Below are 17,945 nucleotides of genomic sequence, written 5' to 3'. Positions count from 1 at the left end.
TATGGAAGCGTGAAGGATTTGAGAAAGCATATTGATGAAGGAAAAAGGTTGTATGGATAGTGCGTGCTACCATACAAGTACTTGACAGACCTTGAGATTCAAATAAGAGGAAAGATGAGTGAACTTGAATCACTCACTGCAAAACTACAATTCCCAGAGACTAGCATTGAAAGCTATGGTACTAAAGTGGAGAAATCTCATAGTGTGATCAAAGGCTTGGAATTTGACAAGGAGAAGGTAGCAGAGAGTTTCTCTAGCCTTAGAGAAATTTTGTAAGCAAAGATCAACATTTTGTAGAGACAATTGGAGGAATGTCTTACAACAAAGACTTCCTATGACAAGTTTTCCTATACTAACTTGAGTATAGTTGAAATGTCATCTTATGCACTATGCACACTAATCAGTATTTTAGGTATAGTGAAGGAGAACTAGAAGAAGAAAACAAAAAGATTGAGACTTGTATATGCAAATTGCTTTTCCAAAATATCAAGTTAATGAGTAGCGGGTCACCCATTTTTTGTTGATACAGTTTTTGACACCTTTGCCATTGATGTCAAAGGGGGAGTAATATGTAAAGGAAAATTGTATAATTGTAAAATATATTTTATGTGCAAGGGGGAGTACACTTATGTATCAATGTAAAGGAGTGAGAAGGAATATAATGATCCATCAAAACATGAATAAAATTATTATGTTTGAAGGTTATTTTGTGTAGTTACTTTTCTTTTTTTTTTATTATGTATGACATCATTTTTACACCTAGCCCATTTTCCCAAATTTTTCAGTCAATTCCAAAGGTGAGACTATTGGTAATATGGTCAGATAGATGTCTTGATAGTTATCATTTATGAAAACATTTATTCAGCATATCATTTATGCATTTAGTGTTAGAAAAGTGTCTAAGTGTTAGACAGTTTACAACAATATAGAGATAGATGATATGTGTATGGATGACTCATTTAGAGTTGGCTTATTTGCAATTGAGGAAAGCTCTATAACAATCTCATGATGATGTGTGATAGTGAATAGGTGTATACAGATAGTATGACATGAGTTACATTTGAAATACTAGTATGAGTATTTAATAGAGAAAAACAACACATACCAATAATTAGAGTTGTATGGCTTAAGGAATTATTTTGGTAGCAAAAGAATTACTAAGTCATGATGAGCTGACTATGTGAATATTATTCCATAAGTTATTTTATATTATTTAAAGTGTGTGAAGACATGAAGGCCGACTAAGAAGATATTTACTAAAATACAAGGTATAAGTAAGGATCTTATTGTTAGATTATGGTGACTGATCAGGAAAGTATTGCACATACTTCATAAATAGTGGGGTTCGGGGCATCGCCCCAAAAAAAAATTTTGGGCTGTGTCCAGTTTGACATGGTAGTAGACATATGGCCAACATGTTGTAACCCTAAAATGAATAAAATACTTGTATAAAAGGGTTTAGGATTAGGTATTTTCATTATGTTATGTTATGTTATGATGCAAAATTGGTTCTTGCAGCGGTATTGAGCTGTAAGGGATTACGAATTGTAATCAGGTTGTAATCATTGGATTTTAATAAGATCGGACTTGTTGTTTGGTGGACGTAGCCCAGGGATTGGGTGAACCATGTTAAATCTTGGTGCCTTGTGTTCATTTCTGTGTGATCTATTATTTTTCTATTATTGGTTATATTTGCATGTAGTTTTTATTTATGTCCATAGTTTATCCTAACAAGTGGTATCAGGGCGAGGTTTTCTTTCAGTTATCCTCGGCAGGAAAGTCTCATGGTTAAGTAGGAGTCTCATGATTGAGTGGGAGCGATGGTAGATGAGGGTAACCTAAGGGTTGACAGGTTTAATGGGCAGAACTTCCAGTTATGGAAGATGCAAATGAAGGACTATCTATATCAAAAGGATTTATGAAAGCCGTTGGAAGGGAAAGCCAAGAATCAAGGAACTATGTCAGAGGCTGAATGGGATCTTTTGTACAGAAAGGCACTCAAAAGCATTCAGTTATGCTTGGAACCATCAGTGGCATTTAATATTACAAAAGAAAATATGACAGAAGATTTTATGAAAACCCTAGCGACACTATATGAAAAGCCCTTTGCTTCAAACAAGGTATTTCTAATGAAGCATTTATTTAATATGAAAATGGCAGAAGGTGGATCTATTGCAGATCATTTAAATGAGTTTAATACTATTACTAGTCAGTTATCTTCTATGGGTATCAATTTTGATGAAGAAATTAGGGCTCTCTTGATTTTGTGTTCTTTGCCTGAAAGCTGGAATGGCTTGGTAATGGCGGTGAGTAATTCTATTCCTGGATCTAGTACCCTAAAATATGATGATGTGATTGGTGTTGTTTTGAGTGAGGAAACTTGTAGGAAATCCTTAGGTGGATCTACATCAAGAAATTCTTTGAATGCACAAAGCAGGGGCAGAATGACTGAAAGAGGAAGTAACTTTGGAAATCGAGGGAAATCAAGAGGAAAGTCAAAGGGGAAGAGGTCTCAATTGAGAGGACTGAACGACTGTTAGTACTGTGGCAAACTAGGTCATAAAAAGAAAGATTGTTGGAATCGAAAGAAAAATGAAGGAGATAAATCAGATGGAGACAAGGAGGCAAATTTGGTAAGTAACAAATCCAAAGAGGATGCTTTGCTTCTATCTTTAGAGAGTTTTGATGATTCATGGGTTTTAGATTCTGGTGCTTCATTTCATGCTACACCTCATAGAGGTTATTTCATTGATTATGTCCAAGGGGATTTTGGGCTTGTTTATTTGGGGGATAATGAACCCTGTCAGATTGTTGGAAAGGGAAAAAATAAGATTAAGTTGCAGAATGGGAATCATTGGCTACTACATGAGGTAAGACATGTTCCAAAACTAACTAGGAATTTGATTTCAGTAGGGCAACTCGGTGATGAGGGTTGTGTAGCTACTTTTAATGATAAAAATTGGAAGGTTTCAAAAGGTTCCCTTGTAGTAGCAAAAGGTGTGAAAGTAGGCACCTTATATCTTTGTACAGGTCATATTGTTCCTTCTACTTTGATTGTTTCAGAGAAAAATGAATGTTCAGGAACAATTGCTGCAGTTGAGCACAGAGAACAAATAGCTGCTATAGATTCTGATACAGCACTATGGCATAATAGACTTGGGCACATGAGTGAGAAAGGTATGAAAGTACTTCATTCAAAGAAAGTTTTACCAGGTCTGAAATGTGTGAATATGGATTTTTGTGAAAGTTGTGTGTATGGAAAACAAAAGAGAGTGAGTTTTGTAAAGACTAGGAAGGAAAACAAAAAGGAGAAATTAGAGCTTGTGCATACAGATGTATGGGGACCAGCTCAGGAATCTTCCCTTAGTGGCTCTCATTATTATGTTACATTTATTGGTGATACAACTAGAAAAGTATGTGTTTATTTCCTTAGACAGAAATCTGATGTATTTCAAACTTTTAAGAAATGGAAATGCTTGGTTGAAAATGAGACTGGTAAGAAATTAAAATATCTCAGATCTGATAATGGTGGTGAGTATTGCAGTCATGAATTTGAAGATTATTGATCCACTAATGGTATTCGTAGACAGAAAACTATTCCAAGGACTCCACAGGAAAATGGATTGGCTAAACGCATGAATAGGACTATAATGGAGCGTGCAAGGAGCATGAGGTTGCATGCCAGGTTGCCCTTACACATGTGGGCAGAGGCTATCAATACTGTAGTATATTTGATTAATAGAGGTCCCTCTACTCCTTTGGGCTATGGTATTCTAGAGGAAGCATGGACTGGTAAGAAGGTGAGTTTTTCTTTTCTCAAGACCTTCGGTTGTGAAGGTTTTGCTAATATAGACTCTAAAAATAGAACCAAGCTAGAAGCTAAATAAAAGAAATGTGTCTTTGTTGGATATGGCATTAATGAATTTGGTTATAGGCTTTGGGATTTTGAAAATCTTAAAATTGTTAGAAGTCAAGATGTCATATTCAATGAGAAAGTGTTGTACAAAGATTTGTTGTAGCAACATGAGAAGAAAGAAGATGATTATGTAGTGTTGGATGATACTCCAAAAGCTGATGTTCCAGCTATTCCTCATGATGTGCAACACCTGTAACAAAAAATACCACAAACATCAGTAAATGTTAGACGGTCAACAAGGCAAATTAGACCTCCACAATGGTTTTCTCCCTCTTTGTATTCTATTTTACTTACTGATGTTAGTGAACCTGAAAGTTGTGATGAAGCTGTGCAGGTGGATACTAAGATTCAGTGGGAGTTTTCAATGAAAGATGAAATGGACTCTTTGCTGAAAAATAAGACATGGGATTTGTGCAAGTTGCCTACAGGTAAAAAGGCTTTACAGAATAAGTAGGTTTATAGGTTGAAAGAAGAGGAAGGAGGTAAGAAAATATTTAAGGCCAGGTTAGTTGTAAAAGGATTTGCACAGAAAAAGGGAATTGATTTTGATGAGATATTTTCTCCTATTGTTAAAATGACTTCTATCTGTACTGTTTTAAGTCTTGTGGCTACTGAAGATTTTCATTTAGAGCAGTTGGATGTTAAAATAGCCTTTCTTCATGGTGATTTGGATGAAGAAATATATATGGCTTAGCCATAGGGTTTTGAGGTCAAAGGTAAGGAGAACTTAGTGTGCAAATTGAAGAAAAGTTTATATGGCTTGAAGCAAGCACCTCGGCAATGGTATCTAAAATTTGATAGGTTTATCCATGAGCATGGCTATAACAGGTGTCATTCAAATTATTGTGTTTATTTTAAGAGGTTGGATGATGATAGCTACATTATTTTATGTCTATATGTTGATGATATGCTTGTAGTTGGGTCTAACATGGATCATATTAAGGGACTAAAACGCCAGTTAGCACATGCATTTGCTATGAAGGATTTGGGGGCAGCAAAAAAAATATTTGGTATGAAGATTTGCAGAGATAGGAAGAACAAAACCTTGACACTATCTTAGGCTAATTATGTTGAGAAGGTGTTGCAACATTTCTCTATGGAGAATGCTAAAGCTATCAGCACACCTTTACTTGGTCATTTGAAATTGACTAAGGAGATGTGTCCCAAGACATAAGAAGAGGAGGATAAGATGTCCAAGTTACCCTATGCTTCAGCGGTAGGAAGCTTGATGTATGCTATGGTATGCACTAGGCCAGATATTGCACATGCAGTGGGAGTCGTTAGCAGGTATATGAGTCATCCAGGATTTGAGCATTGGAATGCTGTTAAGTGGATTCTCCGATATTTGAGAGGAGCATCCAATAAGTGTTTACACTTTGGGGGCTCTACTACTGATTTACAGGGCTATGTTGACTCAGATTTGGCAGAGGATATTGATACCAGGCTTAGTACTATAGGTTATGTCTTTACTATTGGTGGGGCAGCTATGAGCTGGGTTTCTAGGTTACAAAAGATTAATGCTCTATCCACTACAGAGGTAGAGTATGTTGCTGCTATAGAGGCAGCCAAGGAGATGATATGGCTTCAGTTCTTCTTGGAAGAATTGGGACATCCTCAGAAGGATAATTATTTGTTCGCAGATAGTCAGAGTGCCATTCATCTTGCTAAGAATTCAGCTCTGCATTCTAAGACCAAACACATACAGTTGCGGTACCATTTCATTCGGTCAGTTTTGGAGGATGGACAGTTAAAGCTGGAGAAGATACATACTAATGACAATCCAGCAGATATGTTGACAAAGGTTGTAACAAGGGAGAAGCTGAACTCCTCTTCAGCTTTGGTTGGTCTTTTTAGAAAGAACATGAATAAAAGAACAGTAGAGTCCAGGGTGGTTTGATCTAGTGGGAGCCCCATTTGGTAGTGGTATTGGTACAGGATCAGTCTCCAAGTGGGAGATTGTTGTTTAGTGTGGAGCTTGATCAATCCCCAAGTGGGAGATTGTTATATTATGGCCGACATATGGCCGACATGTTGTAACCCTAAAATGAATAAAATACTTGTATAAAAGGGTTTAGGGTTAGGTATTTTCATTATGTTATGTTATGTTATGATGTGAAATTGGTTCTTGTGGCAATATTGAGCTGTAAGGGATTACGAATTGTAATCAGGTTGTAATCATTGGATTGTAATAAGATCGGACTTGCTATTTGGTGGACGTAGCCCAAGGATTGGGTGAACCACATTAAATCTTGGTGCCTTGTGTTCATTTCTATGTGATCTATTATTTTTTTGTTATTGGTTATATTTGCATGTAGTTTTTATTTATGTCCGTAGTTTATCCTAACACTTATCTTGCATAGATAATGTGAAGTTAGATGTACGATCTATGTGCTATATGAGATATGCGAACTATTGTGTGAACATTATGTGATGCAGCATCTAATATATGATCAAAAGAAGTATGACTTATAGTAGTGAGAAACTATTGCATGTATACCTATTCTTATGAAGAACTAAATTATATAATTGCATGTTAGGGCAATCGGCTCTTCTTACATAGATTGTATTTGATCTATAAACTCCTAACAAGGTTGAGGCTTATAACAAGACCTAGTCCTCTAATAAGCACTCGAGACAATAGATGTATTTCATAGATTCCTAATAGGGTCTATACTTAAGAGGATCCTATTTTTTAGTGAATCATCTAGTGGGTATCATCCCCACTAGGGTCTTCCCTATGCCAAGGTTTCCCTAGTTAACAAATAATGGTGTTATGAGTTTTCTATGTGCATGGTTATATTTATTGTTCAGCATTGTTGGTTTACTTTCATATGCAAGTTATAAAGTATTTAACAATATTTAGTTGTGGGAAAAAATTTGTAGAATATATATTTCCCCCCACCCCTCAGTATTATATATTTCTAATGAACTAAATCACATGTTGGTCTAGCAATTAGAAATTAAAATAAACCCTTACATTAAATGCCCATGAAAGCCACAAGTCAGTTGCAACACATATTAAATAACTACAACCCAAATTAAATTCCAAGGCCAACTCACACTGGAGACCAAACACAGACAACTTTAGCAACATAGAAACTGAGTGTTAGAAATAACCTCTGAGCATCAACAACTCCACCAAGCATAATCAAGCCTCCTCATCAACCAAGCCACTTGGTCAATATAACAACCAAACCAACTAAGCTCCCTAGTATATGTTGAGTTCATCCTTCATAGACCAGGCTCCTTCACTGACTGAGCAACTCAGGAAACATTGCATTCAAGCTTCACTGAGCTCCTAGTGTGTCGAGTTCCCACAAGCATCATCAAGCACCTTCAATGACTGAGCTCCACAAGCTATGCTAATCTCCTTTGACAACTGAGCACTGCTTATTCAATTGAGTATCAACCTAAGTACCCTCCAAAAGAAACTACTGAGCCTCCTCCCATGAACTGCAAAGTAGCCACTGAGCAAACTCAAGATTCTCATGCACCAAAATGTTAATAAAAAGTTGAGGGAAAAGGAAAAGAAATAGTTGGTGTCAAGCTTGAGTCACCAAAAGATAAGAAGAGGAATTTTGATACTACCCCTACAAGCCCCAAGGTCACATGGTCTAGAACTAAACAAGATCAAGAGGCCACAAAAAAGAAAGGTGTTGTGAAAAATTACAAAGTTTGTTAGAAAGTAAAGTCCACGAATATAACTAAGAGGTGATTGAATAAGTTATACAACTAATTATACCAATTATCAACATTATTAATCCTTAACTATATGTAGAATATAATTAGCAACGATAAGAAGATACTCATATACAATAACACCAAATATGTTAACCCCTGGTGCGGATGGTACCCACGAAATGATCTACTAATATAGATATTCCTTGTTAGAGGATGGACTCTAATAGGAGACAATGAAATAAATTCAGTACAGGATTTGAATCTTTGTTAGGAGTTGTAGAAGGAAGATGGACCCATTGCCCAAACAACTTTAGGGGCAAGATCACTAGACTCATTTTCCAACTAATCTCTATATTATTCCTTGTAGAATAATAAAAATGAACTATAATTGTACTTCCTCTTCCTCTGTCTTGTCAACTAGATTCTCTGCTTCTTCTGATCTTGATACCAAATTACCAGCTTCACATCCAATAATCCCTTGGATTGCTTACTTTCATTTACCAAATACTTTTCTCTTGTTTACTTGATCTTGACCACCATACCTTTTTACAATCAAGGAAAATGCCTTCCTTTATACCATGTCCTCAAAAAAATTCCTTGAGTTGGCCTTGAGGCTTTCCCAATTAATTATAATAGGACTGAATTATGATAATTAATTATATTACAATTACACAACACTTTTGGATCAGAATATTTACAACTTATCACATGTGTGACTCCAGACCTTGTGCACTCATTGATGTCATCATCAGAATGTCCTTTGTCACTGTCTAACCTTGTATATCTAGAATCTATCTTAGTTAGTAGATACAATCCATTCATTAGAAACTACTTCTTAGATACTCTTTCTATATAGTTCTCTCTGTAAATCAACCATATCTCATGCATATCTTTGACTTACTTTATGCACACTTAACATTGTCATGAGGACATAGTGTAGAACACATTCTTAATTTCAATTCACATAATCATCAATTATTTTCTCATACAACCTCATTATTTGTCTACTACAATGCCAGTCTCTAAAAAATTACTACTATGTCAACATCAATGACAAAAATAGTCATGAATGCAACATGTCAATCATACTAACAATATCCTATAGGATTTGGAAGTTCTTAGGATACTCCCTCAAATGAATACCATCAACATTCATGGTAACAAAGTCTACTACACAACAGAACAATACTTTATAGAAAAGAAAGCTATCCCTCACGTTCTCAAGTAAATAGGTCAAGAGACCAACTTAGAGGAGAAAAAAATTGATTTTGAAAGAAGATGATGAAGAGGAAGCAGAGGATAATGAGAATATAGCATCTGATGAACAAGACAAATATAAGGTTTATATACCCAAAATACCAAATGACAACTAATGAGATAACCAATACAATAATGAATGGTAAAGGTTTTGGTAGCTTCAAATACTACAAATACGAGTCAACTAGTGAAGAGGATAAGAGAAAGGTGGAATAAGCAGTGATAATTATGATGACTAGAGTCAAATGTGCACCTTTAGAGATTGGCAATCAAATTCCTAATGAGTTGTATCATAATATTGATAGTAGATGGAAATATTCCTTTAATATTGAGAAGGAAATGAGGTTTAAATCATTAGCAAATATTATTCCTAAATTTGGTTTGGAGGATATTGATCCTCTAAAGAAACATGAGAAAAGGATTATTCAAAAATATAGAGCTCTTTATGTTTTACTAGGTTAATTGAATTTAGTGGATGATGATTCTAAGATAATATAGAAGTAAATTTACAACATTAAAGATCCAAATGCAATAATAGACATTGTTGATACTTCTACCAAGAAAATAGTTAAACTTGACAATCAAGAGGATGGATTTGACATTATTTTACTGCAAGATTTTGTTGATAGTGTACATGAAATGGTCAAAGATATTACAAGAAAAAGGAATGAAATTACTATCAAAAATATTCCTAATGAGTACCATGAAAAGTTGATAAGGAAAGATGAGTACATTACAATGACTACCGAGCTAGATATTGAGGGATTAACATTAGATGAATGTACACATGCACATATAGCTAGATTTGATCTAGTCATTCAATAAATTAAAAAAATTTGCCAAACCCAATGATCAAAATGAAAATGATACACCAATTGGATCCATGTACATGTTAGCAGAAACAATAGTGAACACCTAGGGTCAACAAACACAAGGGGAAACTGATTAACAAGGAAAAAAACCACAAAGGGGAAACATAGAAGGAAATATTAGAGATGTTGAAAATAATACTAAACATGCTCAAATTGGAGGTGAATACATAGAGCATAATGTAGATACATCTACAAAAGGTTATCTAGCACCAACTAATGGACCTCTAAGTGAGGGAATAATTAGGTAAGGCCAACTTACAGTTGCAAAAGCATTAAAGATTGCAGGATTTACATTCTTGAGAAATATATCAAGTTTTACAATTGATCTAAAATTCTTACAACCATAAGTTTTGAAACTACCTGAAGTCCAAGTGAGGAAATACCGAGTAAAGAGATAAAGGATAATAAAGACAAACATGGATTAGAGAACATGGCATTAGTATCATTATAACACAAACATCTACTGATGATCAAGAAAAGGTAAAGTTAGAATCATAAACAAAGACAAGGATTATAATGCAAAATTAGGAAATTCAAGTACCTCAGCCACAAATAGTGTCACTGAGCACCAATAAAAAGAAGAAGCTTAAGCTAAACAAGAAGGAGTCACATGCACATTAGTCAAGCCAACTCACCCTTGAAGAGATCATTATACCAAGCTAGAATCTTGACATTCTTGATGACCAAAAAATGGCTAATTTTTTAGAGCTATGTAAAAGAAAGAAGGAGAAAGAAAGGCTAAATAGAGAGTATAAACAAAAGTAGGTGCCACATGATATCAAAGATATATTCTTAGATGCTACATCTAGAATGGATTTGAATGAGAATGCACCTATCCTAAACCAGCTGGTACAAATTGTTGACACATTGAATGCTCCAAATATTAATCAAATCCAACTATTGATGGAGAGAGTTGAATTAAAGTTTGAAAATAAAGTACTAGAGAGAGTCTCTAGAGATATTTTGATTGAACAAGTGAGTCTATCTATTTCTATTACAACACTAGAGATTGATGTTCCAAACGGTTCATTGTTATTTAAAAAGTTATGTGATATTTCATTCATCACCCGAGAAGTTAAAGATAAACTGAAGAAAATAGGTAAAGAAATTAAGTCAAGTGCAGATACATTAAGAAAGGACTCAAGTATGTCTTCAAAACACTATACTTGCATAATATTTCTTGATGGACATTAACATGAATTGATACAAGAAGAGAATAATTTTTGAACTGAGATAAATAAAGTTCAATCTTTATTTTTACCTGATCTAGAGGTAATGCAATCCCACATTAAAGATTCCAAAGATCTCATAGCCACCTTGAGCCTATCTATTTTTGGTTACATGGTTGATGTTGCAACAAAGCTGAAGATTGCACTGCAAAGTTTGGAGCTAATCAAGTCAAATTGGGACAAACTTGTTAGCACAATTTATAATAATTGATAGGGGGTGAACCAATTATCCTTAGGTCTAGATGTACCAATTGAACTTTGTAAACACTTCAAATACTTTAGATCTAAACATCAATAGCTTAGCCTCTGTAGAAAATAATCAATAACATAAACTTGTAGTCCATTGTCCTAATACGAACAAACTTGCAAAATGTAAAACATTAACAGTAAAACATCTCAAATTACATCCACCCAAGTATGACACAAGGATTTAATGTCGAAAACTAATTTGGGAAAAACCACTAGTAACATGTCACCAATTTTTTACTCTTTTGAAGTAAGCTATGTTAGGAGCTAGGCCTATTAAAGGTTACAAAACACACTATTAAATGTGACCTTGTTAAAGGATTTAATCACCTTGTAAGGATTTCAAAATTGATACAATTGTTAGAAAGTATCAGTCGGGTGATTTATAAAATACAACTCAATTTGCAACTATACATCACAATTTGGTACATATGTTGATCCACAGACTAGCCTTCATTGTCATCTTAGTCTCTAATCTTCTTGGAAACCCTTCAACCAATCACACTTCACCTCTTCATGACTATTTCCAGCCTCCCTCTCAATTTTTCCAATCAATAGCATCAGCAATAGCTCCAACCTAGTTAGGTTAGCCCTTGTACCTCCTTAAATAGGCAGTTCTAATCTTTTTTCGCTTAAATGCCATCGTAGATCTTAGGGTTTTGATTAGATTCACCACATACAATGAATCTATCCACCTTACTATTAATCTACTTCTTTCTAGAATTTTTTCTTTTGAACTAAGCCATTGATCACTAACCTAACCCTTTCCTTCAATTAAATAACCAAGGTCATGCATCCTTGTCTTCAATACACTTTATGTATTCCAAGAAATTAATTGTGTCGCCTAAAAATCACAATTTCCTCATAATCTATCAAATGGTGTCCCTTGCCCAACATTGTATTTGTTGAAAAAAAATTGATACAAGTATGATAAATGTGTTTCAATCATTATTTTGTCACTGATGTCAAACTTTCTACTTGCTAGTAAGAGAATTTCTTATATGAATTAAGTACTATCATTTGTTTGATTGATGAAGAGGATTTGATCAAATGAGGTAACAATAGCACCTAGAGAAATGGTTGAGTTATGATATGGAAAAGGAGTACAACAATCAGTTAAGATAGTTATATTATAGTGCATTAATAATCTACTTAAGGTTGCAAAAGATGGTAACACTGATTAATTTTAGAAGAACAAGTTAAAAGAATTTTTTTGCCAAGCTTAACAATCTACGCAATAGGTGCCAAGAAAAGTTAGTGCAAGCCGATTAGAAAATCAATTAGAGCCAAGAAAAATCAATTTTAGTGTAAGTCAAGTAAAGTTTACTTGATGTCAAGCACCAATAGACTTTAGTTCATGCTGAGTGATTTGATAGAGGATTCTGAGCAACACAGTATATGTTGAGCATCAAAAGCTAGTTAATGTCATTGTTAGCATTATGAGAAAGATCAAGAATTCGATGAATTTGAGCTAGCAAGTTTGATTTCTTAGATTGTGTGAACCATGTGGAAGATAAGGTTGATGAGATGGTGGCACAGAATTCAAGATGAACCATTTTAAGGAAAATTCAAAGTGGATTGAAGGAGAAGTTTCTAGAAGGGAATGAAATGAAATGATGGGTAGATTCATTGAATCCTACCTAATCTGATATAACCCTAAAACAGACAATAGAGGATGAACAAAAAAAGATCTTAATTTTCTATTTATAGAGATGGCTAGTCAAAAGCAAAGGTTGTCATATGCAAGAACCTAAGGTAGACAAGAAGTCTAGGGTATTACTTCATTCATTGACCTAAGAGAAGAGGCTACATTGGCGAGAAAAGAAAGAAGTCTTAAAGGTATGGATGCTTGAAGGGTGAACAAGCTATCAGAGCTGAAGTGTGTGAAAGCCAAGCAAAATGGAGTACTAAAACAAAGATCTATAATCTATAACTGTGTTGTGAGTTGTTATCAAATCAAGCCTTACTATTATTTTCTAATCATTGTACTAGTCTAGGGTTAATCCTTTGAATTAAGGTTAACCTAAAAGTCATTTGTAAATCCTTTAACTAGGTGACATTCTAAGTGAATGATCTAAGGTCCTCTAACAAATCTCACTCCTAACATATTGATTGAAATCCTTTAACTAGGTCACATTTAATAGTGTGCATTGTAACCTTTAACAGGGTTGGCTTTTCACAAGGCATCACTTCAGAAGAGTGAGAATGAGTAGCATGTTACTAGTGGTTTTTCCCAAATTGAATTTTCAAATTAAATCATTATGTCAAATGTGTTATTGAATCTATTATGTTTCATGTTTACATTTCTAAAAATTTGATTTGACAGTAACCTACAAGTTTAGGTGATTGCATAATCTAATGGATACATGCATGATGAAAATATTTTATAATTATGGATTCACTAAACTGTGAAATTTTTTAATTCTACATATGGACCTTGGATAACTAATTCATCCCACTTCGTAGTTATTCTAAAAGAATTCCAACAATTGGTATCAGAGCCATCGGCTTAAGAGGAGTAGTTTGAAGGTACTAAAGAAAAAATATCAAGATGTCAAAATGAAACATACTCAAGCTCAATAGAGATAATGTTTCTGCATGGAAAATTCTAATGAGGCTAAACCTAGGAGGTCTTGGAGATCATGTAGAATCTACCATTTCTATTGAGCATGTTGATCTTATTGGAGTCTTAACTATTCAAGATCTAAAAAGGAAGAAAGAACATAACAAGGAAATTTTGAACAATGCCTCTACCCTAAGCTATGTCAAGTTTGATGATATCAAAGATTGTGACAATGCAAAGAAAATGTGGGATGCTCTACACACTGTCTATGGAGGTGACAAGAATGTTCTAAGAGCTAAAGCTGAATGTCTAAGAGGTAAGTTTGGTAATATGAGAATGCAAGAAGGTTAGAATATTGCTCTAGGATAAAAGATATTGTTAATGCGATAATAGGAGCTACTAGTAAAATAGATGATGATACTGTACTAACCAAAGTTTTAAGAATACTACATATTTATGCTATTAGATTTTTTGTATTACAAGAACTAAGATGTATGCAAGGGAATGATCTAACTCTTGATGGTCTGGTAGGTAGGCTCACTACTTTTAAGCTATATAATTTCAATAATTACAAACCTAAAAATGTTGAATCTCCTTTCAAAGCTAAGTGATGCAGGAGCATCCAAAGGTATAAGGGCAATCCTATGTCACCCAAAAAAATGTACCTAGACATAGTTTTTGTTTTATGTGTTTTCACTTTTGGATACCCATTTGGGTCAAAAAAAGGTTCCAACTCTCATAGTTCTACTATCAGTGTTCTGGGCTAGAGTATTTAAGAACCTTGGGATATGTGTAAATGTCAAAAAAATAGGACTATGTAATTGAGCCATAATTATGGTGGATTAGAAGGTTTAAATTGGAGGGAGGATTAAAATTGTAATTTAGAATATTCCAGAAAAAGAACCAAGTCAAAAGGTTGCACAGTATGAAAGTTATCAAAATTTTTTAGTTTATGGAGACCTCCTAAGAATGCTTCAAACTCAAGTTTAGGTCATTAAATGACCTTTTATAGGGCCAAAAAATGGGGGACAACCAATGATTTTTCATAGGGATATAGAGCACTTCGAGAGCTTTTCAAAAATGTAAACGGTTTGTCAATCAAGGCTACGGTTCAAAAGTTATGCCTCCCAAAAGTTCGGTTACCATTTCTGGATTCTTCTAGTTTTGCATCAACTTTTAACGCAACTTCTGGAGCCTTCTATTTGGTCAGTGGATGCCAACTAGCACTTTCTAGAATGTATTCCGAATCCTTAACCCTTTGGGGTCTATTTAAGAACATTTATGGCATTGTAAAAAGTAGTTCGAATAGGAGTTTGAGAGAAGGTACTAGGAGAAGAAATTATCTCTAGATTTATGCTATTATAAGCCCATAGGGCATGTTTTGGAGTCTGTTTCTCTGCACTAAGTATACTAGCATATTTTCATGGTTAATAAAATTTTCCCTTTCCTATTGTGTCCATTTTGTGCTTGGGTGGTGTCCCCATCAAGTGGTATCAGAGTGGGTTTTCCTAAGTGTGTAGATAGAGTGTCGACTATGAGGTAGTTTGCACTAGGACTGTGTGGTTGTGGGTTTGAATTAAGAAGATGCCTCCATGAAGAGAGTGTGGTGGAAGGCCGAAGCTATTAATCTCGAGGAGGTTAGAGCCCTCCAAAGGTAGGTTCAAGTGTTGCAGGAGGAGCTCCGTAGAGGAAAAAATGTTATTGCAGCTGACAAAAGTGAGGACAACAATGAAGAAGAAGAAATTGGACCAGAAGGGGAAGTTGAAGGGGAAGTTCTGAATTAGGCAGAGTAGAGGCTTTTTAGTGCCATTACTATGTTTGAGAAAAGACCTACAATTTATGTGTGTGTATTTTCAAGAAATCTGAAACCAAATGAGTTGATCGACTGGATTAATGAACTGGAAGAATACTCTAAGTATGAGGATATCAGGGATCCAGATAGGGTTAAGTTTGCAAAGGCCATGCCAAAATTTGGTGGCAAGAGGTTCAATTGGAGAGAATTAGAAGAGGAAAGGAGAAGATCACAAGGTTGGATCGCATGGTGGACAAACCAAAGAAGAAGTCCATTCCTGTTGACTATGAGCTTGATTTGTTTAAGAAGATGCATGGGTTAAAGCAAGCAGAAAAATTAGTCCAGGAATATACGAAGGAGTTTTATCGACTTTTGATTAGAGTAGGGCATGCAGAACCAAATAAGGAGAAGGTTGTTCATTATATCAGTGGGTTACGACCTAGCATCTAGGAGGAATTAAGTCTGGTAAGAATGACCAGCGTTGAAGAGGCATACCAGTTTGCCCTACGAGTTGAAGAGAAGCTAAATAAAAAGTTTGAAGGGAGACAAAGAGGGTGTGGTCAAGGAGGAAGGGGCAGTGGTAGGTCATCTGGAGCTCGAAATAAGACCCAAAGGAAAAATGAAGATGTGGGTACTAGCAGGAACTAGAGGAACGATGATTTCAACTACTCTCATGATAAAAAATTTGGAAATCAAAGAGGAAGAGGTAGAGGACATGGACAAGGTTTAGGAAGAAGAGGTTTTCATGGTACCTATTTCCATTGCAATGAACAAGGTCATCGTTCCTTTGAATGCCCTCAACGACAAGGAAGAACAGATAGGAGAGCTGAGGGCCAAGCTAGGGTTGCTCATGTGGATGAGGATGCACAGTCATTAAATTCAGAGGATGCAGAAAGAGGAGAGACTTTAGTAAATGGAAGGGTCCTACTAAGTGGTGAGATTGAACCAAGACAAAGGAGGAGTTTATTTCGTACCAGGTGCAAGTGTGAGAATAAATGTTGTGATGTGATCATTGATGGTGGTAGCACTGACAACTTGGTGTCAGAAGAGATGGTCTCTAGCTTGAAGCTTAAGAGGGAGAAACATCCCCATCCCTATCGAATCACTTGGGTGAAGGATGATCATAAGGTCATGGTAAGTGAACAATGTTTAGTGAAGTTCAAAATTGGGAGCTACCATGATGAAGTTCTCTGTGATATTATTCCAATGGATGTCTGTCATCTATTGTTGTGAAGACTGTGGTAGTTTGACAGGCATGCAGTACATGATGGTCATGCAAACACATACTCTCTAACAAAGGATGGAGTTTGCCACAAACTAAAGCCCAAGGTAAAGGAAGGTGAAAAGGTATGCAACAATGCTAGGATCTATCTTGTTGATGGAAGAAAAATTTTAGATGGCATGAAACATTAGCATATGTGCTATGCTTTGATTCCTAGAAAAGACAAGGAAGGTAGTAGTGAAATACTACTTGAAGTTTCAGATTTACTAGGTGAGTTTGGAGATATCATTTTAGATAATGTTCCATAAGGATTGCCACTAGTAAGGAAAATCAGTCATCAGATAGATTTAATCCCTAGAGCTAGTTTGCCTAACAAGGCTACTCATAGGATGAATCCTACTGAAACTGAGGAGCTAAATAGATAGGTTTAGGAGCTATTGAGGAAGGGTTTGATTCAAGAAAGCCTGAGTCCATGTGCAGTACCTAGAGTACTAGCACCAAAGAAGGATGGAGAGTGGAGAATGTGTATGGACTGTCGAGCTATAAATAGGATAACCATCAAGTATTTGTTTCCTTTGCCAAGAATGGATGATCTTATGGACTGCTTGAGTGGAGCTCAGTACTTCACAAAGATAGATCTCAAGAGTGGATATCACCAAATACGAATTCAAGAAGGAGATGAGTGGGAAAATGCCTTCAAGACCAAGGATGGTCTTTATGAGTGCCTAGTCATGCCCTTTGGATTGACGAACGCCCCAAGCACCTTCATGTGGCTTATGAATGAGGTACTTAAGTTCTTGGGAAAATTTGTTATTGTCTATTTGGATGATATTTTAATTTTCAGAAAGAATTTGGAAGAACATTTATTGCATATTTGTAGTGTCCTTGAAAGGTTAAGGGAAGAGAAACTATTAATTAATCTAAAGAAGTGTAGCTTTGCTAAAAAAGAGTTAGTCTACTTGGGGTTTGTTGCATCACTTGAAGGTCTCAAAATGGATCTAGAGAAGGTAAAAGCCATCTTGGAATGGCCTACTCCAAGGTCTGCTACTGAGGTGAGATCATTTCATGGTCTGGATAGTTTTTACAGGAAGTTCATTAAGAATTTCAATGGCATAGGTGCACCCCTAACTGACACAATAAGAGGGGATAGAAAAGAGTTCAAATGGA

The sequence above is a fragment of the Cupressus sempervirens genome, chromosome 1 (genome assembly GCF_028749045.1).
Source record: "Cupressus sempervirens isolate cs-2001-9-10 chromosome 1, ASM2874904v1, whole genome shotgun sequence".
NCBI lineage: Eukaryota > Viridiplantae > Streptophyta > Pinopsida > Cupressales > Cupressaceae > Cupressus > Cupressus sempervirens.
This window is presented reverse-complemented; position numbering follows the sequence as displayed.